The 22,523-nt window shown below is 37.0% G+C and overlaps 1 protein-coding gene across 1 annotated transcript in view; it reads right to left on the bottom strand.

Moving 5' to 3' along the window:
* Window positions 1-22,523, bottom strand: part of stet (stem cell tumor) — a 319,583-nt gene that overhangs the window by 38,705 nt on the left and 258,355 nt on the right. The gene's annotated exons all lie outside the window — the stretch shown is intronic.

Below are 22,523 nucleotides of genomic sequence, written 5' to 3'. Positions count from 1 at the left end.
CTTCAACGATGACGCACTCATGCTGTAGCGGCGACGCACTCATGCTTCATTGGTGACGCACTCAATGGCACTCATGCTTAATTTTTGATTTAGAAATTTTCTTTGTCAGAAATGTTTAAACTTGACAAAATAAAAATTAGTACATATAACAAATCGAATGTTCTGCTTTAAGAATATGTAAGAGCAGAGGGTGTACTCGTTTAATGAATAAGTAAATATAAAAAAGGAAGCTGAAATAAAAGAAAGGGTGCGGAAAGTAAAAACGAAAGAGGAAAACAAGATTTACATATATCGACAGCAGATTGAAGCGAAAGAAAGAGAAAGTGAGAAGCTTTCGAGCGGATTAAAAGAGATATCGTGCAAAGAAGGTTTTACACAGAAAGTTTGTTCTTATGTTATTTGCGAAGTAGTACCTCTCGAAAGTAGCCGGAGAAAAAGGGAACAATCCTGAAGATTTCGCACATTTACTTTGTATTTAAAAACATGGGAAATTGAAAATAGAGAAAGGTTAAATTTTATGTAAAAATTGTTGTATGCAGAAATTAAAAAATTTATACACAGAAATTGTTGTGTTTAAAAATGTAAAAGGACAAAAATTTCATACATGGAAATTGTTGTATTAAAAAATGTATAAAGTCAAAAATTTCATACATGGAAATTGTTGCATTAAAAAATGCATAGTCAAAAATTTCATACACAGAAATTACTGCATTTAAAAATGTATAAAGTTAAAAATTTCATACGTAGATATTGTTGTATTTAAAGATGTAAAAAGTTAGAAATACTACACCCTTAAAAATATTTGTATTTATAAATAAAAAAACAAAAATTTGATAAGTGTCCAGATGTCCGCATTCCTAAATTAGAAAATTAAGAAACTCCTACACATATAAATTTCATAATAACAAAATAAATAATTTCATAATAAAAGCTTGTGTACGAAATTTGAAAATGTACCCTTATCTCTATTTCCAAGTTTGTAATTTCTGCCCTGTATTTCTCTATCACAGCTGAACTCACATTTAACTATATCACCTCGTGCCGAACTTCTTCAAAGCGTAATACAATAGAGGAGGTGCCACTCCGAATTAAAGTCACCGGTTTTTTCCAGAAGCCACCAGGGAAGATACCTCGACTCTTTACGATCCGGCCTCCGTTTAAGAAGATTAGGTTTACACGGATCTTAGTTTTACTTGAATTTACGAAATCGTATTCGGTAGCTAGTATCTACGGAGCAGAACCGGCAGAGTTTTATGCGAGTTTAAAACAGAAAGTCCAGGGACTCGCTACTTTTATTTAGAGAACGGAGAAACAGAAAATGGAAGACGATTGTTTTCGCTACGTTTGTTTCGCGAATTTACACGAAAAAGAAAACGTAGAAAGTAAGAAATATGAGAAGTATGTCTATACACGTGCAGAGTATCGAGTACGGTTGCTACCCTTAGGGAAAATGGCGATGTACGAGAAGGTGGCTCCGCCATTGTGTATGTATGTTTGCTCGGAAACTATTTATTCCATGCTTATTCTATTATTAATGTGCTCTAGTTGTTTCTAACGTACGACGCCATTTTCTATCGGATATCGTTGCGTACTTTCTATTATTAAACTAAATCTCTTCTTTCTTGTACTTTTACATTTTTTATTTAGGTTATGTTACTCTCAATATTCGAATGACTGAATTTACAAATTTTATTCTGATAATTCTTGAATTTAAAAGTTTGAGACTCAGAGATTCTTAGTAATTTGAGGTTTCAGAAGTGCACGAGTTAAAAAATTAGATATTTGTCAACTTATACAGCAATTGTGTTAACAAAATACGACAGAAATTTGAATAAAATCAAATTTAAAATTGACTTAACTTCTTTGTAATATGAAGTACTCAGCTGAAGTCCGCCATTTTGTTTGCTAGCATGAGCAGTCAAAATGTCCTCCAGCAGACAAACTATCATCTAAAACAGCTAAAATATCAACAACCCCCGTCTCGTTAACCGACATTTACCCTCACCAAAAAAGACCCCAAAAGACCCTAAAATTTACCCTAAAAAAAGACTGTCACCGGTCAATCAGCGTAAAATCCGTAACCGAAACGAGCAAATTTTTCTTGGAACGTACGCGTCGCCGATACTGAACGAGCGTTTCAGAATTCGACTCAAAAATTTCACAACGTGATTGTACAAGCTGATCTCGTCGTAGTTGCATTAGTGCGTTACGTGACGGACTTGCTGAAAAACTCTCAGCCGAAAGAACGGACGGAGGGACGGAAGGAATAAAAGAGCGAAAAAGAGTACTGGTAGAGAGAGAATAAAAAAGAAAAAAAAAAAAGGGAGAAAGGGTATAAGAATCGCAGTTTTAATTTGTCGAGAAAATAAAGTCAGAATAGCCGAGGGCGAAATTGACTGCTTCGCCAAGATTTTAGGCGATTGGCACCCCTGGAGCTGCGAATGGCGGAGAGGAGTTAAGGAGTTTTAGAAAGTTTTTAACGTTAATCTCTTAGGTGCTATGGTTTTATCATTTTTTTGTATGGGAAACTATAGTAGCTTTTGATAAATGTCTTTGTGAAACGGTCCACTATAGTGGCTTTCAATAACATGTCCTTGTAAGATGGTTCACTATAGTAGCTTTCAATAATATGTCCTTGTAAGATGGTTCACTATAGTAGCTTTCAATAATATGTTCTTGTAAGATGGTTCACTATAGTAGCTTTCAATAATATGTCCTTGTAAGATGGTTCACTATAGTGGTTTTCAATAATATGTCCTTGTAAGACAGTCCACTATAGTAGCTTTCAATAATATGTTCTTGTAAGATGGTTCACTATAGTAGCTTTCAATAATATGTTCTTGTAAGATGGTTCACTATAGTGGCTTTCAATATTATGTCCTTGTAAGATGGTTCACTATAGTGGCTTTCAATAATATGTCCTTGTAAGATGGTTCACTATAGTGGCTTTCAATAATATGTCCTTGTAAGATGGTTCACTATAGTGGCTTTCAATAATATGTTCTTGTAAGATGGTTCACTATAGTAGCTTTCAATAATATGTTCTTGTAAGATGGTTCACTATAGTAGCTTTCAATAATATGTCCTTGTAAGATGGTTCACTATAGTGGCTTTCAATAATATGTCCTTGTAAGATGGTTCACTATAGTGGCTTTCAATAATATGTCCTTGTAAGATGGTTCACTATAGTGGCTTTCAATAATATGTCCTTGTAAGACGGTTCACTATAGTAGCTTTGAATAACATGTCTTTGTAAGATGGTTCACTATAGTGGCTCTCAATAATATGTCCTTGTACGTCGGTCCACTATAGTGGCTTTCAATAATATGTCCTTGTAAGACGGTCCACTATAGTAGCTTTCAATAATATGTCCTTGTAAGACGGTCCACTATAGTAGCTTTCAATAATATGTCCTAGCAAGATGGTTCACTATAGTAGCTTTCAATATTATGTCCTTGTAAGATGGTTCACTATAGTAGCTTTCAATAATTTGTCCTTATACAATGATCCACTATAGTGGCTTTAGATATCATATCTCTGTACGACGGTTCACTATAGTGGTTTTCGATAACATGTCCTTATACAATGATCCACTATAGTGGCTTTAGATATCATGTCTCTGTACAACGGTCCACTATAGTGGCTTTAGATATAATGTCTCTGTACAACGGTCCACTATAGTGGCTTTCGATACAATGTCTCTGTACAACAGTCCACTATAGTGGCTTGCGATACCATCTCCCTCTACAACAACACAAAACATGAATTTCATAAAAAAATAAATTACCAAAGTTAAACTATATCTTCTATGTAAAACTTCTAGTGGACTCCTACAGCATCGTCACACATTGTCACAGTTAATTCCCTGTACAGAAAAGCAGCGTTCAGTCTAAGAGGTTAAACTGTAGATCGTAGGATAACTACACTGATTTTTCTTCGTTTCTGCACCTAATTTCGATCGTCTATCGCGCGAGAACTCGTACCATGCTTTTAACCCTTGTTATCTGTTCGTTTTTTCCACCTCCCTCGGTTAATGCACGCTGTTGGCTCTACATTCGTTCTCTTTTTCAACGTTTCCATTGTGAACCGAGAATACTCCAACTTTTTTAACGGATATCGTGCCGGCACAACAAATTTTTCTGTGCTAGAAGTTTGAATTATGAAGTCGAGAAAAGACGGATATTAACGCTTTCGCATTGTACAGTTGAAAGTTTTTATGCGGGAAGATTCAAATTGATTAACTCGAGTAAAATTAAAAGTACGTTTTAGAATTCTTACAATTGCAGATTTAGCATGTTTCAGAAGGCAAACCTTGCCTTCTGTTCCAACCTTACCTTCGGACTTCCGTTCATCTGGCGATATCAGATTTGCGCAAGGGTTTTGCGGGAAACCATAAAGTCTACCTGGTACAATCCTAGCTGTTCGCGTGAAAAATTGTCTTCTTACTGGAATGGAAAGCAGAGACAATTCTCCTTGAGAATTATTGGACTTCGGCTGAATCGCGTTCTAAGTTTCGCCCAGAGATTTTTATCGCCATCTTGGTGCCATCACATAATTCTTTCGGTAACCGATGAATTTTAATTTCAGGAAGGTCCGAACTTTTCTTTTGCTTTTAACACCTAATTTATTCATGGATAATTGTTCTAATTTATCATTTTTAATCGATAGTTATAATTATGTTTCGAGACATTTGTCGAAGATCACAGCTATTTTATGCTAACATTTCTTTTCCTCGACCAGCTTTTACAAGAAGCTTTTCACTGAATTTAACAGGTTAATCTCAGTTTTCATAAGACATGCATTTCCCCAGGACGTTATTCCAGTCTCTCTGCAACTTGTTGAATGCGATGTCGCGTTAGTAACTCGTTTTACCTTCTCTAAATTTAAGTTTCCAAAATACAGAGAGAGGCGTTAACTTGTAAAGTTTAAAGCTGCCAGAAGGCCGCCATTAAAAAATGAGTCATCCTTTCAATAACTTCCAATACCTAAATTAAACAAATTAAAATTAACTTCTTTTACAATTTGTCTTTTATATTTGTCTCCCAAAGGTCTCCACATCATATCGCAGTATCGCGATATTTCTTCGCATGAGGGGACGGTCATACGAGGGATGTGGCGGCAGAGGAACGAGGGTGAGGATCCGAACTACATGGGATTCCACGATCCTCACTAATCGATTATACTCTAACAGCGGCGAAATTTGTAGCGCAGCCACGGATGAAAATTTACGCCAATTCACGCTATCTGCGCGTCCCCATCGAGCGCGAAAACGTCAATGGCGACTACCGTAAATCCTCCGCCTGGCTGACTGCTCGGTGTTTAAAGGGTTAATCGATAACGCAGTTATTACTTTGGAATCCTTTGTGAACAATTCCCAGTGTGCATTTTTGTGCATACTTATCGTCGCATATCTCTATGATTTTTGACTGGAATATTCGGGTTTCGCCATTTTGTGATTTTGTGTAGCAAAATGGTTTTCATATATTTCATTTTTTACGTAGATGATTTATGTATTGGTGGAAAATAATGTGACGAGTAAGTTTACTGTCTACTTAATAGTAGATTAGGTTAGGTTATGTTCATGATTTATATGTGAGTAGCAAATGTGTGACGAGTAAGTTTACTATCAATTTAATAGTAGATTATGTTAGGTTAGGTTTATAATTTATATGTGAGTAGAGAATGTTTGACGAGTAAGTCTATTATCTACTTAGTAGTAGATTAAGTTAGGTTAGGTTCATGATTTATATGTGGGTAGAGAATGTGTGACGAGTAAGTCTATTATCTACTTAGTAGTAGATTAGGTTAGGTTATGTTCATGATTTATATGTAAATAGCAAATGTGTGACGAGTAACTTTACTATCAACTTAATAGTAAATTATGTTAGGTTATGTTCATGATTTATACGTGAGTAGAGAATGTGTGACGAGTAACTTTACTATCAACTTAATAGTAGATTATGTTAGGTTAGGTTAGGTTTGCATATGAACATTCTATGCAATTCTTTTCACTAGGAACGTTCAGTCATCAGTTGAATAATGTTCAAAGGTTCAAAAGAGCAGATAACTAGTTTAATGACCGCACATGCACGAAGTTGTACAAAATGGCGGACATAGAAACATTAACGAGAACGAAGGCTTTCGAGTTTCGTCCGTGCGTCGATACTTTCTGCCCATTACTAACTTTCATTCCGCAGAAATCCTTATCTGGAACTGTTCATCCCCCTGGAGCTTTGTAAAATCTCTGATTCGCTATCCTGCCAAACCAGGAAATACCGTTGAAGAACCACGTTAAGCTTTCAGGAAGAGATCTTAGAGTTTCCTTGGTTTTTTATTTCGTACACAACGGGATTTTTCTTCTTAATTTTCTTGCGACGGTCACCTACTTTCTGCCTTATTTTTACGTCGCTAAAATGTATCTGATCAGTATTTCATTTTTTCTGATGGGTTTATTTGTGGAGGTCAGTCGTTGACGATCAGTTACGAAGGGAGGTATGCGAAATATCTTCAACTTATTCAGTTAACGTATAGTTTATGAAGCTTCATGAAATTTATTGTAATTTATTTTAAATTTGTAATTTATTATAATGTGAACAATGTTTTATATACACAGGGTGTTCCTTTAAAAATATAGGACAAAAGATAAATACCTTAATGCAAAATATCTTTATCTGATTCAGTTAATAAAATATAGTTTATGAAGCATCGTGCAATCATTATATAAATTATTGCAATATACGTATACAAAATTTTGTATATACCGGGTGTCTCTTAGAACAAAGTTCCACAAATTCAAAAGTTACGGAAATATTTTTTATGTTAGAAAAGTTTCGGTACATTTGAAAGGCTCGTTCAACCTATTAATTTCTCAGATCGTGAACCGGTATCGATGATGTCCGATCGCAAGAAAATTAGATGGATATTTTATGCGGACAGATAGGTAGAGTTCGGATCCCGTGTTACCGCAGCCAGAAGTATAGTTTCTATATATAGCAGACGTCGCAGGCATGCTTTTGCTTTGTAGGAAGAACGGATCCTTGAAAGTTTTGCCAATTAAGCGTAGTCATTAAGTCGAAGTCCCGCTTCATTAGTGAGAACATCCGGACAATTATTGATACCGGAGGGTGAAACGTGGTTTCTCGCTTCTTATGTCATTCAAAAACTAATGAAACTGTTGTACACTTGCTAGCGTTTGTTATAGAAACGGGGTTAATGCGTTCTTCTACTATTTCCGTCGTTACCGGAAAATGACGTTAATTGCAGTCACTTTCTTGGAAAAGGTATCGCACATTTAACTTTTTAAATGCTCTTCTCTGTCACACGTTCTTTTCTATGATAAATTTCTTTTTGGGATTAAGATTAAACTATAATAAACTTATTATTATATACATATACATGACACCTTTATCTGGGAGCTTTATCTAGTACCTTCATCTGGCACCTTCATGTGGGACCTTCATGTGGGACCTTCATGTGGGATCTTCATGTGGGATCTTCATGTGGGACCTTAATCTGATACCTTCATCTGGGACCTTCAACTGGCTCCTTCATATGACACCTTCATGTGGAATCTTCAAGTGACTTCTTCATCTGGCACCTTCATCTGACACCTTTATCTGGGAGTCTCAACTGGCTCCTTCATGTGACACCTTCATGTGGGACCTTCAACTGACTCCTTCATGTGACACCTTCATGTGAGACTTTCATGTGAAACCTTCATGTGAGACCTTCATGTGGTACCTTCATCTGGCACCTTCATCTGACACCTTTATCTGGGAGCTTCAACTGGCTCCTTCATGTGACACCTTCATGTGGGACCTTCAACTGACTCCTTCATGTGACACCTTCATGTGGGACCTTCATGTGGGACCTTCATGTGGGATCTTCAACTGACTTCTTCATCTGCCACCTTCATGTGGAACCTTCAACTGACTTCTTCATCTGGCACCTTCATCTGACACCTTTATCTGGGAGCTTCAACTGGCTCCTTCATGTGACACCTTCATGTGGGACCTTCAACTGACTCCTTCATGTGACACCCTCATGTGGAACCTTCAACTGACTTCTTCATCTGGCACCTTCATGTGGGATCTTCAACTGACTCCTTCATGTGACACCTTCATGCGGGACTTTCATGTGGAACCTTCATGTAGGACCTTCATGTGGCACCTTCATGTGGAACCTTAAATTGACTCCTTCATCTGCCAGCTTCATCTGGTACCTTTATCTAGTACCTTCATCTGGCACCTTCATGTGGGATCTTCATCTGGCACCTTCATGTGGAACCTTCATGTGGGACCTTCATGTGGGATCTTCATGTGGAACCTTCATCTGATACCTTCATCTGGCTCCTTCACCTGGGACCTTCATCTAACATCTTCATGTGGGACCTTCATCTAACATCTTCATGTGGAACCTTCATCTAAGACCTCGCGTTAAAAATACTTCATAAGCCTGCATTCAGTAGGTATTTGTCGCTCGCTCCATCTGTCGGTCCCACAGTTTCCCGACAGTTGGTATTCTTGCGGTGTCGGCGATCACAGCGGCAAAACGTGGCGTTATCCGATATTCTCTCTATGGTTGGTCCATGATCTCGGAACGAGGGTATCGCAGGATCAAACGAGGTGCAGCAGGGTATATCGGGCCACGGTTCGGCGCTCGCCGGTTTCCGGAAGCTTATTGGAGCTACGTAGTTTACACTGTGGGAGGCAGGAAGCGACAGAAGGAGATACGAAGGGAGAACCCTAGATACTACGGCTCCGCGTCAAGTAGTTTCCTTCTACACAGATGCTCCGAATAGCGGGAACACCTCTTCTTGAATTATGACTGCACACGTATGTACCGCCATATAATATTACGTGCTATCATCGCTGGTTATCATCGTTGTCATTATCGTCACCGGGACATTAACGTGCTTCGAGTTCCTCGCGCCACGAGATGGCTTCTAGGATTTCGGCCCGCATTTTTCTTTGTTCGAATTGGGTTCTAGGATTTCAGCAGCCATTTACCGTGCTCTCTCATTCGATTAATGCGTGTAATCGCTGTAATTAATTGCTGCTCGGGCGCGGTATATGTGAAACGCATTTTTGTTTTAAGCCGCACCGAATACCTTTTACTATTTTTCTGATAGCCTCTTGCGAAGAAATTATTACTTAGGAATGTACACTTAATCGTGATGAAAGATTGAGATATAACTTTCACATTTTTATGTGGGCAGCTGGTATGTGCAAAGTGGAATTTGAAAATGTTCAAACGTCTAAATTTAGAGACCTGCAAAAGTCATCTAAATCCGAATCTCAAAATGAAGTTCGGAAACTCGTGCACAGAAGAATAGACACCGTGAACAAATTTTTTATTGCAAAAGAATTTCTCTATTAAAAATCCTTTAATAAAAGGTCAGAACCTATCAGCTTTATCTCGTAAATATTTTCCCAGATGAACAGAAAACTCATGATTCCGCGCGTCGCAGGATCTCATAGATTAAATTTCCATAAAAATTTCAATATGCTTTGCATTTGCATGTACGTGACTTTCGTGATTTAATATTTTACAAGGCATGAGCTACACGATCTACAATGTATAAATGGTGTACACTCATGTAGGAAGGTACAGATATTCATTGGCTGAGCGAACCGAGTTTGAACGCCATTAGACCAGGGACGTGTTAATAGGGCGCTAAAGGGGCCCAGGTTTCATTCATATGAGAGGAGAAAATAAATAAAATTTCGTCCACTTCTTGAAATAATTATAGCTGTATATAAATGGCACTTTACTTAAATAAATTGAAATATAATTATTAAAAAATATTGCAAAGTGCTATTAGGACCAAAGGTTAGAGTACTTTCTGAGTACCTTCCTGTCCATAAATTATTTCTTAATTTTTATGTAAGCAGTGCCCAGGGCACCCAGAGAGCTTACTACGTCGCTGCCACACGCAACACACGATTACACTCATCCGGGAAATTTATTTAGAACGTTATTATTGAAAGCTGTTATTCACGGTGCTTAACGAGAGTCGCCGGTAGTTTCTGGTGTACGAAAGCTCATTTATATTACGTGGCTCGCGAACGTGGTAGGAGGAAACCACCAGAGATAAGAAGAGAAATAGGAGTCTGCGTAAACCGAGTTTGTATCACAGAGAGTATCTTTGATACATAAGAATGATAAATGTACCCAAGTTTTTTGATAAGCTCACACTATCGGGACACCAATCGACTGCTTCGTGATTAGAGGACACGACCTTGACATCCTCGATTTCGTTCAAACTTGGCGATTCCACGGAAGATCGGATACGTGACCTCTTTGTGAAATCACAGCGAGCAATTTTGAAAAATAGAAGAGCAATTTTGTAGTTCAGAGGAACTGTTACGTAAATAAAAATAATTTTCCGAATATTCGATGGCATAGAAATTCCTCAAGATTCGAGTGCGAAATTAAGTTTCTGTCAACGCATAAAATGGACGAATACTTTCGAGTGCAAACCGCTTTTTACCCGGCATCCATTTGAAACCATCACGAATACGATTTCGGTTCTGTTCCTTTCTGAATTTGAAACGCATCGTGGGCCCACTTTTAGAAACGTAGAAATATCCGGCAGCATCCGGATGGCTTCCTCTCGTGGAAAAAACATTTGATCGTCCTTTTCCCTGCGCCATTTCTGAGTGCTTTCACGAGAGTGGCTTGTTAATAGTGTTGCCATACGTTGGAATAAGGTTGCGTTATATAACCGTGCTGTGACACGTGGTCATAGCAACAATTAATTGACGCTTTTATATTATAATTACGTTATTTATATACCTATAGCTTCAGACATATCATGTTTAAGCACTAATTATGTTTCCTAAGAGCCCGTGACTTTAAACATGCTGCTCTTTTAATATATTGCATCTGTATATAGTGCATGCAATACTTGAAAGCTGTCATTTTTTGTGCTCCATGAAAGTAAACTTATAGTGAGTCTTTACAGACAATTATATCTTACAAAATTAAACTTGTAATTCAAAAGAAATACACGATGGTACATGAAACACAAGAGACATCGTTTGGAAACTGTCTTTCATGACTCTATACATGATATTGAAAATGTGATCAAAACTGTGTAATAATTATATAAAATTACACTTCTAGATTATAATTTAACGTTACTACAGTTTAATATCACAATTTCTATATAGTTTGTACGAATGTTAGTGTACACAGTGTAGCTGATTGACTGACGTCCGCCATTTTGAAGCGCGCCGCGCGGGAAATTCAAACGTATGAAACCTTACAGTGCACGTTTACTGAGATACACAAATAAATTTCGTATCTAATTGTGTCCTTATAAAATAAGGTTTATTATCTATGATATACACATGCACATATATTTATATAATCATTCATATTCATAATCCTTACGTTGAATCTTCATTGTGCTGTATCTATGTTATATGATAAAATAAATATTTCACAGTTGAAGTCACATGTGGCACAGGAGCAATTACTCGAATTAGTTGACAAGAGGAGGTCGCAAATCATCCTTATCAGTTTTGAATAAGATAGCAGTTAAATCCTCGAGAAAGGATCCGATAAGGCCTAAGGCGTTAGGGGCACGTGGCTCGTCACGTGCCACCGATAGATTCCTTTTACGCCTCTCTGGCTCTTCTTCGAGATAAAAAACTAGCCGAAGAGCCCCTTCGCTCTTCAAACAGGAATGCCGTTGCTCCCTTCCTCTTTGATGCTTTTTCTCGCTCGATTCCCCTTCCCTTCCTTGCTCTGTCTCCCTTTATCACACTCTGTGTTTATACTCGACACTTCATCGTGTTTTTTCCACCCAGGCACGCGTATGCTTTTAATCTGTTTATTCTCCCCTTGTCGACGTAATTCCCATTTCAGCTGATACGCACGGTATCGTCCCAGCGTCAACTTGTACACCTTTTAATTCTACGACTGGAATTTTCGACTCGGGAGTAAAAACATCGATCGACGACGAGCGCGTAATTGTGTATTCTGATCATCGTGGTCGGTAAAATGTATGAGTAAATAAACGTTCGGTGCTTCTGAATCGATGGTATTTTTGCATTTGATGGGAAACTGGAGGAATTTTTGAATATTTTAATTTTTAGGTTTGTGGAATTCTTGAAGATGGAGAATTTGAGGTTACGAATTTTACAGATAAAAATTTTTGAATATTTATTCAAATTTTTGAATTGTACTTTTGATCATTTTTGTTGAATTTTATTTTTGTATTTAATAGCTCGGATTCGTCGTTTAATCGTTAATAGCTGCTTTAATTAATAACGACGTCAAAGTTTGTCATAAAGTATAGTCACAAATTACTCATACTACTGGGAAATTAAACTCGTAGCCATGGTTGATTGCTAATTTGCCGTTCGTGTCGAACATTGTGAGCGGTGTCAAAGGATTTTTACCCCCTTCCAACAAAACCCTTCGATATCGTTGCGTGTAACGCGATGCCCGTTAAAATTAGTAATAATGAACTCGTTAGCTATTCACGATCGCATAATTAGTCACGATATTTCGTAATTTTCGCGCGAAATTTCAATGAAAGCTTATAATGTCAAGAGATGTGAAAACCGTGTAAATATCGTAATATTCAAAAATTGAATTTACATTGTTAATTCGTGACACGATGCAAATAACGTTGCAAAAGTTCAGTTAATTAATTTCGATCTATCAAATTCATAATAATATCCATTTTCTGCGAACTGTATGATTGACAATCAGTATTTCATTTTATTATTAATGCACTTTTTCAAACAATGAAATTACACATGGATTTATAAACCTTAGTGGATGCAAAAAATTATGTGAAGATAGTGTATTTAATTGTGCTGAAAAGTTGTGTATGAATTTGCAAAAATAATTAAAATATTGTGATTGGTAACGAAATAGAGGAGTAATTTCTTTTCGAGGTGAGGACATTGTAAGACACCAAGATGGCGGACGCTCAGTTGTACAAAATGGTGGACGTCACACAAGAACGCAAAATGGCGGACGCTACAGTTAAAATTGACTTAATTACAACAAATTATATCTTTACACAGTTACGTTTCTTGTTATTGCAATTTTGTTGATCTTTATTTGTTATTCTATGCAGTAAAAATGTATAACACGAGTCAAGGAACGAAAGAAGAGCGAAATTAACTGATAATTTAATTTCATTAATAATGTTGAATTGCAAATGGAGAACGAAGAGTTTCCATTACGCAGCAGAAAAGCGATCGAGCTTTTTTTTCTTACCAAGGAAGGATCGCAAAAATATCTACGTATATACTTCGAAGGGAAAGGATGAATGGCTATGCAGAAAAGAAAAGCCTGAAGCGCGACTACGAAATGCTTCTCTTGAATTTTTCACGAGCATCGCCGGGCTCTCATCTCAGAAAAATCTCGTCTGCATTTTCTCGTAATATGCCGCTCGGTTATCCGAACTTCGAGTTCTCGCTACCGGCTCGCAGATTTTTCGCGATTAATTATTAAACAGCGTCACTGTTCCTTTGCATAGACTCCGGTATGGATCTAAATTGCGCGGGAAAATGCTGAAATTGGAATATTCTTCCCCGCGGAAATGATACTGACAATTTACTCCACGAAAAATCGATTACGTTTATGGATACGCTCTGTATTATACGATTTGCATGTATATTATTTGCATTGATATTGTTCTCTGCATTCTTCAGTACTTTTTCACTTTCCATAATTTCCATAATGACCTGTTTGGTTCACATAAAATATCAAGTAATGATTAATAATTTTTTTAATATTTTTCAATTATAATAAAATTATTATCCGAATTTTATTTTATGATATGAACAGTAAAGGACTTAATTCGTGAGCGAATATTTTTGCCGAAAGGTAATGTGGGTTATAATTAAAATGTCTGATTGGACATTACTTTGAAAAACATGGCGTTGAAACGATTATGAGGAAAGCATACACGGGCCGTAGCGCGAAATGGCCGATCGAGCGTCATAAAAAGCGCGGGAAACAAAAGAGGTTAAACGACACTTCGCTATTCTTTTCGTTTCGAAAATATATTGCCTTCTCGAACAATAAACTGGTTTCACACCGTTCCATTCGGTATCCATGAATAGTCGAATGGATGCGGTTCCCTGGGATTTACCGGCTACTAAATAACGAGGCCAATAATGGGCATAATAATGATAGCGGCGATGAGATTATCGAAATTGGAAAGATGCCAAAAGGCCTACGATGTTTTCATCTCGCTTACCGCCACGCTTCTTTCTTTTTTTATCCCCTATCCGCCGACGCGTAATATTTGCGAAAGAAATACGACCGTCATATCGCATTTTTACTCTGTCTCGGGTTTCGTGCTTTTTCTGACTTCGGATCAAACACTCTTCGTAAATTATTCGACTTTAAGATAGAATTTACATCGTGCACAGTTTATCTATTAACGAATTTATGATGAATTTTTTTTGAAACATTTTTATTTTTAACATTTATTCGGTGAGGAAGTATATGTACTTGTATGTATATATTCTGGAAAGAAAATAACTTAGATATTTAGAAAGAAGTCTAATTGGATAGAAGGGTAATTATTGCACTGAAGTTTATCTGACAGCCAGCTAACAGACTGGTAATTGTCTGACGGGTTACTAATGGGCTGGTAATTATGTGACGGGTTACTAATGGACTGGTAATTATCTGAAGGGTCGCTAATGGATTACTAACAAACTGTTAATATTAATACTGTGTCGTTTAATTAAATGTTTATGATACAGAGTGTTCAGTTCATTTTTATTGTACCAGTATAATATTAATACAATGTCTGTTAATTTAACTCGTATTACACGCTTTGAAAACTTTTATGACTTTATTTATATAGCTCTAGAATGGTTGTATTGTCTCTGTTGAGAATTTTGCAAAATTACAGTGTCAAATTCGTAAGAATAAATGAGAATTGACAAACTGTCTCACGACAATTTAATATTTGCAAATAGAAATCCTAAAATCTGTTCGCTAAATATTTTATTTATAAGTGACTGTTATATACGAAGATAAACGATTGACAGACGTATCGCTTTAAAATTCATTTAGCACATCGTAGGAAATTATTGGAAAATCTTCAGAAAATTCTACAAGGAAAACCACTCAACTAAAATCGCCACTAATATGGATCCTCAACCGAATAGTCTCATTGTAAAAGTAACAGTACAATCAAGACTCCGAATTTAGAAGCCTGACAATCTTTTAATTATAAATTCGTGCATTTGGGAATTTTAATTAACGTCCACTCGACAAGATTCCTTCAAAGAATTATTTAACAACAGATATTATAGGGCTACGTGGCAGTCTTTTCAATTAACATTACGCAAACCTTAACCGCGATACAAAGCCTACTTAACAGCGACTACGAAGAATTGGTGCTTACAAAGTATCAACATGATCGAACATCAAGAGAGGAAACATTGAACTGGCAAGCGATAGGCCGCGATGCATCAAGGCAGCCAACACGTGGCGCCAACACGAGACGATACGCGGAGATGAGAGAACCTGAACACCAAACGCTATTCTGATCGCGCATACATGTCATATAGCCACTTGAATAAACATCAATTTGATATCACTTGGATATTGTGTCATACGAATGTTTGCCTGCACCGAGTGTTAGGCGACATAATGCATATAAATGTCCCACCAGAAGGAGTTCATACACCTGCCTAGCTGTTCGTTCACCTTTTTCATTTTCTCCAAGTCCTGCTTATTATCTCCTTCTTTTGTCGCGTCTTGTTCCTTGCTTCCTTTGCTCTTTCACCGATACCTACATATTTTCTTCTTTCTATTCCGATACGCGTTCAGATTCACGGTTCTTGTATTTGGTCCTCGAGTTGTTTCTGTATTTTGACATGGAGTCCTTAAATTCATATGGAGGGATATCCTCAAATATTTTATGTTTGCACTTAAAAAGACTGTACTTAAATTAGTCTTTAAGTTCGTATATTTGAAAATGACTGCATTCTGAAGGTTCTGTATGTCCACATTGTCGAGTACCCAGATTCCTGCTTTTCAACATCCACCGTCCTTCAGTTCCTATTGACATCTTCAAATTCATACGTACTTATGTTTAAACATCTTTCAATCCCTAAATTGTCCACTCCTCAAATTCGTATATTTGAAAAATCCTAAGGAAGCTAAGGAGCTGCCCTTTCAGTCCATCCTCATTCAAGTAAATACCTAAATGTGTATAGAAAATTAAATGCGTCTGTCCGAAGTGTATAGACTTATCTATAGATCTGAATGTGGAATCCGAAAGCGCAGTTATTGGCCATGAACGTTCGACCACCAAGTAATAATATTCGAAGCGATTGAATACATGCATATATGTACGTAGATTTACAAGGACGAGCGGCACGCGCTCACACAGCCACGTAAAATATTCTATCAAAACCCTTGCAGGAACGATCGAAGCAGATGGAAATTTAATTCCCGTAGGCAGCCGGTTATCTCGGGGTCGACGAGAGCAGCCCGAAGTCACGGAATTGAATTTTGAAAGGTCCTGTATGCAGAAGACCTTCCCCAAAAAAAGATAAAAAAAAAAAAACGTCGATATACGCCGTATTCGCTTTCCCCGAGGATCGAACGTTTTCGCGAAAATACCGAAACAACGTGGGTCTCGGAAAATCTTCCGATATTTGTATTCCGTTTAGCGAGCCAGACACGATAACTGTTTAGCTTGCCAATCGTTTACCCTTTCGGAGAGGTAAGACAATGCGAGCAAATTGCTTGATCTTCGATTGATGCCTCCATTTTGTCTTCCTTTACCGCATTTGTCCGCCATTTAATGGCAAGTTGCCCCGTAATGGCCGACTTTTGTGTGCCTGCTGTGACACGGTTTGTCATAATTGTTTGGCGAGTGTTCAAGGTTAGACTCTTTGGACGAGATTCAATCACTAGGTTATTTATGTTGAGGGTACAATTGTACAATTAATTATTTATACGTTCGATACATATTAAACACTGATACCCATATTTATTAAGTAACCGGCACAGTCTTTTATCGCGGGACTTACACGGCTAAGCGATGTTAAAGATAGTCATCGTACCCCTTTCTTCATCTTCTGTTTACAATTCTGTTCCACCGTGTTATTACATGCAGCATTGTAGAAAATGTAATTTTCTATGTACTTCCGTTAGTTAATGCGGAGTTATGCGGGTGCACGCAACGACAGTATGTTATCCGCAATCGCGTTCGAGTCATTAAGGATAAAACCGTCACGAATCCAACAACCGATTCCGTATCTTACAACTTGTAAGTCAACTTAGCGTTGATCGCATCAGCGTTAATAACAGGTCATTAAGTTCGTAATTTTCTGCTCTGCAGCTTTAAGGAGAAAAACAAATTCTACGACTTTGACTGATGCAAAGTGTGCCTTCCGTGTCTTCTGGAACTTTGTGCACAATCGACTCACGACAAGGTTAGGTTACGGTAAATTACACAGGACATCTTGGAGTACTTTCATTTTGTTTAGGGATTAATACTGTACGTTTTACTTGTACCAATTCGCAAATTGGATGTTGACCTTTCATTTTTTTTTAAGTGTTTAAAATATATTCTTAATCTTGAAAATAATTTGTAACTAAAATTATTATGGTAGTTCCCATCTAGACGCCATTTTGCTGCGGGGCTGCGAGTGCCCAGGGTGCTGAACCTTATTCGACGATACCTACTTTGGGTGAAAAGCGTGCATCGCGTATTGCTTCCAAATATTTACTGGCACACACATGCCAACATACTGATACGTTGGTCTTTCCGTGTCCTCATTAAAACGACCCTTTTCAAGTTCTCCCGTATGTTCCGTGCTGCAAATTACACGCGTGGGAAAACACCTTAAAGGCGAACCTTATGAACGCGACGTTGAAAGATACTGGAAGGTAGAAGAGAAAAAGGCAGATTACTGTTGACCTGCGTATGGCTGGGGTCCGCCATGTGCAAATATGGCACATGTGAAAATATTAGGGCTGATGCGTTTTCAGATATTCCTGCATTCATATTGATTACAAGGTTCAAATAGAAGAAAATTTCTGGATTAGGGAATAAAGAGGAGTTAGTACACTTCTCTGCAAGATGGCGTGAGAGTACTATAGTCCGTTCGCGATAAAATAAGCCATTTACAGTACACTTGAAGTACCAAAGTAGAATTAATGTGTCTTAATGACCGAATGAAAATTCCAGCAATTATTATTAATCAGATAGTTATTATCGATAACAACGATGAAGTGGCAAATAACAAAGCACTAAATGGCCGATTCCAATTTGCGACACGTTATCATCCGAATTCAAATAACTCCATTAAAATTAAGTTTCCGTAACGGGAAGGATAGTCAAGTCTCGCGAGATTAGGTAGTTGGAATTTGTCCAGCTACATTCTATGTTCGTTGGAACGTTCGCTCGCGAAATGTTAATCTGCGTTTGCAAAAACTACTTATCTCGCGGAGATTAAATTTTGTACTTAACGAATATAGACGTTTGTAGAAGAGTGCTTCATTAGATTTATGGGCAGAAGGTTGGGAATGGGATTAGTACGCTTCTCCGAAAGGTCATTCATGGTCCCATATACAGGGTCATATGTTGAAATTCGACATTTGATTCCAAGTGCCATCTTGCGAGCAATGCTGTCAAAATTACTTTCAGAACCACATACTACACTTTTCTATAAATGCATATATCGATTATAATAAATGTTCAGTATCATTAATTTTTGTGTCTACTATCATTAATTTCCTTCCGTTATATTGCATAAGAACCGAAAATTATTCAGAGTAGGTTCGTTACAGCAGATTCTTAAATACGCAGGAAAATGAGGTCCCAGGTGCGAATACGTTTTTCGATCGAGATAACTCTGTAATTAAATCTCAAGGTACCTAAGCTGCAATTACCGAACTGACACGTGCGGCCATATATTCAGACACGTCTTTTTAATAGTCGAGCTTTATGTTTTACGACTGAACTATTTGTACCTGTTTCGAATATCGAAGGAAATTTTAATTCTACTGCACAACGGATGTATAGTAGTGCAGTCTCGTTATATGGCCCATAGAGTCATTTCAAATAAATACATATTTTAACCAATTTCAAAATGTTTAACATATAATCTAATGAATCTGAAAGCAACAGTTTTAGTAATGAACTAACACTGCATTTCATCTTCATTTGCTTTCACTCTAATATGCATAATACTTTCCAGTATTATCTCGGACTTATAGATTTTCTTTTAACGTCCCTCCTTTTCTTTATCCCATTGTCAGTATATTTTCTTCATTAACGTAATTATTATCATGAACGAACAAATGTTCCTCGAGTTGTTTTCTATCATCTCATAAAGCTGTTCTTTTTGTTTCTGTGCACGGTCGTTCTAATTGCAACGCTTTTGCTCTCTCTGTTTCTCATTTTTCCTTTCTGTGCCTTCATTTTATAATTCACCTACTTTCCCATACTTGTTTCTTTGTCTCTTTGCAAGCTTCTCACGTGCTCTTTCGTGTTTTTTTCCATTATTTTTGCTTTTTGTTCTAGGAACTCCTTTCTGATAGTCACCCTTTGCTCTTTTATTTCGCTGCCGTATTTCCGTGCATGCATTTCCGATTCTCGAATATTCATATGGACACACGTCTGCTTCAAGAATTAATAACAGCCCTGACATTTACGTGTTTCTACGCAATGCTTCCATCTCGATCGATTAATAAATTTGTAACTGTGAAATGTTTGCAATTTCAACGTGTTGCAATTAATCATATTTTATAAAGTTAATTTCTTTCGAAAAATGTATTTATTAGTTAACAAAACATCACGCTATATATTCGTCTTCAAGGTTTCAAATTACACAAAACAATTACAATTAAAATTAAAATTCGTGGAGTCTCGTTATATGGCCCATAGGACTATTCTGAATAAGTACATGTTTTAACCAATGCAAAAATGTTTAAAATATAATTGATCTGAAAAACTGACAAGTGTATTAATAAAATCAAGTCTGTGAGTCTCGTTATATGGCCCATAGGACTATTTTGAATAAGTACATGTTTTAACCAATGCAAGAATGTTTAAAATATAATTGATCTGAAAAACTGACAAGTGTATTAATAAAATCAAGTCTGTGAGTCTCGTTATATGGCCCATAGGACTACTTTGAATAAGTACACGCTTTAACCAATGCAAAAATGTTTAACATATAATCGATCTGAAAAACTGACAAGTGTATTAATAAAATCAAGTCTGTGAGTCTCGTTATATGGCCCATAGGACTACTTTGAATAAGTACATGCTTTAACCAATGCAAAAATGTTTAACATATAATTGATCTGACTTGGCATGTGAATAAATAAAATCAAGTCTGTAGAGTCTCGTTATATGGCCCATAGGACTATTTTAAATGAGTACACGCTTTAACCAATGCAAAAATTTTTAACATATAATCCAATTGATCTTAATTGACATCTAAATGAATAAAATTGACGTTGCAACCAGATGCCATCTTTCCAGACACACACTGTTTTCGACAACCGCAAATAAATGTAGTTCGTAAATTTATTTTTTAACGAATATTCAAAATGCTTGGAATTCCAGTTCGGGCGGTGGAATTACTGACTTCCATTATTCCGTATTCAATTAATTCGCTGATGTTTACCAATGTAAATCGTTGCAAAATGTTCTGGTTAAAAATTCATCCGGACGCCAGTATCGCGATCATTTATCTGAAATACGCGATCGGAAAAACGGGCACAAATGGGAATTTATTATTTATTATCAACAAATGTTAATGGCTGAACGTTTTCCATTCAGGAATTATACCTTTGATCGATTATGCATCACAGACGTCAAAGAGACAATTATTTTTTGTACAAAGTGCCGTTCAACAAATATTCTGGCCATAAAGGGTGATTAAGTGAGCTGATAATTTTCGCTAAAGGAAAAATAACGATAAGAGAAATTGATGCGGTGTGATGTCAATTTAAAGCCAGCAATTTGCCAAATTTGCAAACTTCTAAATTTACATAAATTTTAATCTAGAATTCAGAGTTTTAATATCCGAACAAAAATCTAAAATTTGTTAAACATCAGAATACTTGGTAAGACAGGAAATTCGAGACAGAAAAAATCAGCAAATGCACCACGCGAAAATACTGATCTTCCGTAATACGCGTATCGCGACGCAATTTAAAAGCGAGTCAGAAAGCATGCTTTAGCATAATAACGCGTGTTATTCCGATGTTACGGGAACTTTTACGGCATTTTACACTTCGCCCCATAAAGTTCTCCGTTTACAGTGGTGCAAAGTCCGCCGCATAATGTAAACCAAAATTAACGGCCATACTCCACACAACGGATTCGCTCGCGTAAGTGAAAACAAATTCACACTGGCAAATTTAATAAACGCGGCTAAAACGCCGACGCGATAAATAAAAAACAGAGGCCTTTTAACGTCGAAAATACAAGACAATAACCGTGTCACGTTATTAATCGTGACGCACTGCATAACGGGTGTCCGATTTGTGTAACGATTGATGTTTTGAAAAATGTGTATGGCAGACAAAAATATTTTCGACGAAAATTATAGTTAGGAGATATAATGTGTCTTTTAGAAATTTTTTAGGGCCTTTAGAGGGAATTTAGGGGTTGGGAATTTAGAAGGTGGGAATTGAGGAGGTGGGTAGTTAGAAGGTGGGAAATTAGGGAGTTGGGAATTTAGAAGGTGGGAATTGAGGAGGTGGGTATTTAGAAGGTGGGAAATTAGGGAGTTGGGAATTTAGAATGTGGGAAATTAGGGAGTCGGGAATTTAGAAAGTTGGAAATTTAGGAGCTGGGAATTTAGAAGGTGGGAATTTGGGAGCTGGGACCTTGAAAATTTGGGGAATTCGAAATTGGAACCTTGAGAATTTTGGGGATTCGAAATTGGAACCTTGAGAATTTGGGGAATATGGAATTGGAACCTTGAGAATTTGGGAAATATGGAATTGGAACCTTGAGAATTTGAGGAATTTGGAATTGGAACCTTGAGAATTTGGGGAATTTGGAATTGGAACCTTGAGAATTTAGGGAATTTGGAATTGGAACCTTGAGAATTTGGGAAATTTGAAATTGGAACCCTAAGAATTTGGGGAATATGGAATTGGAACCTTGAGAATTTGTGGAATTCGAGATTGGAACCTTGAGAATTCAAGGAATTTGAAATTGAAACCCTAAGAATTTGGGGAATTCCAAGTTGCAAAATTGTGAGTGAAAAATTTCAAAAGCCATTGCCTTCGGCGGTTGTCATTATTATTCTTTGGCTGTGTGTAACACTGGAAGTCGGATAGACGCCTCGTGTGCTATCTGTAGTTTTCGATACGAAATTTGGGATAAATTATATATAGCGGAGAAGTGAAATTGAATCACCCTGTAGATATACCATCGCGTTATTCGAACAGAGAACGCGCGGCTATCAAAGGCATTTTTAATAAATAACAGAGTATAGATCTACGATGACCTGTTTTTTTTTTTTCACCTCTACACGGTACATCTTTCG

Source organism: Megachile rotundata, chromosome 16 (assembly GCF_050947335.1).
Source record: "Megachile rotundata isolate GNS110a chromosome 16, iyMegRotu1, whole genome shotgun sequence".
Classification (NCBI taxonomy): Eukaryota; Metazoa; Arthropoda; class Insecta; order Hymenoptera; family Megachilidae; genus Megachile; species Megachile rotundata.
Note: the sequence above shows the minus strand (reverse complement) of the source record. Positions and strands in the feature narration are given on the sequence as shown.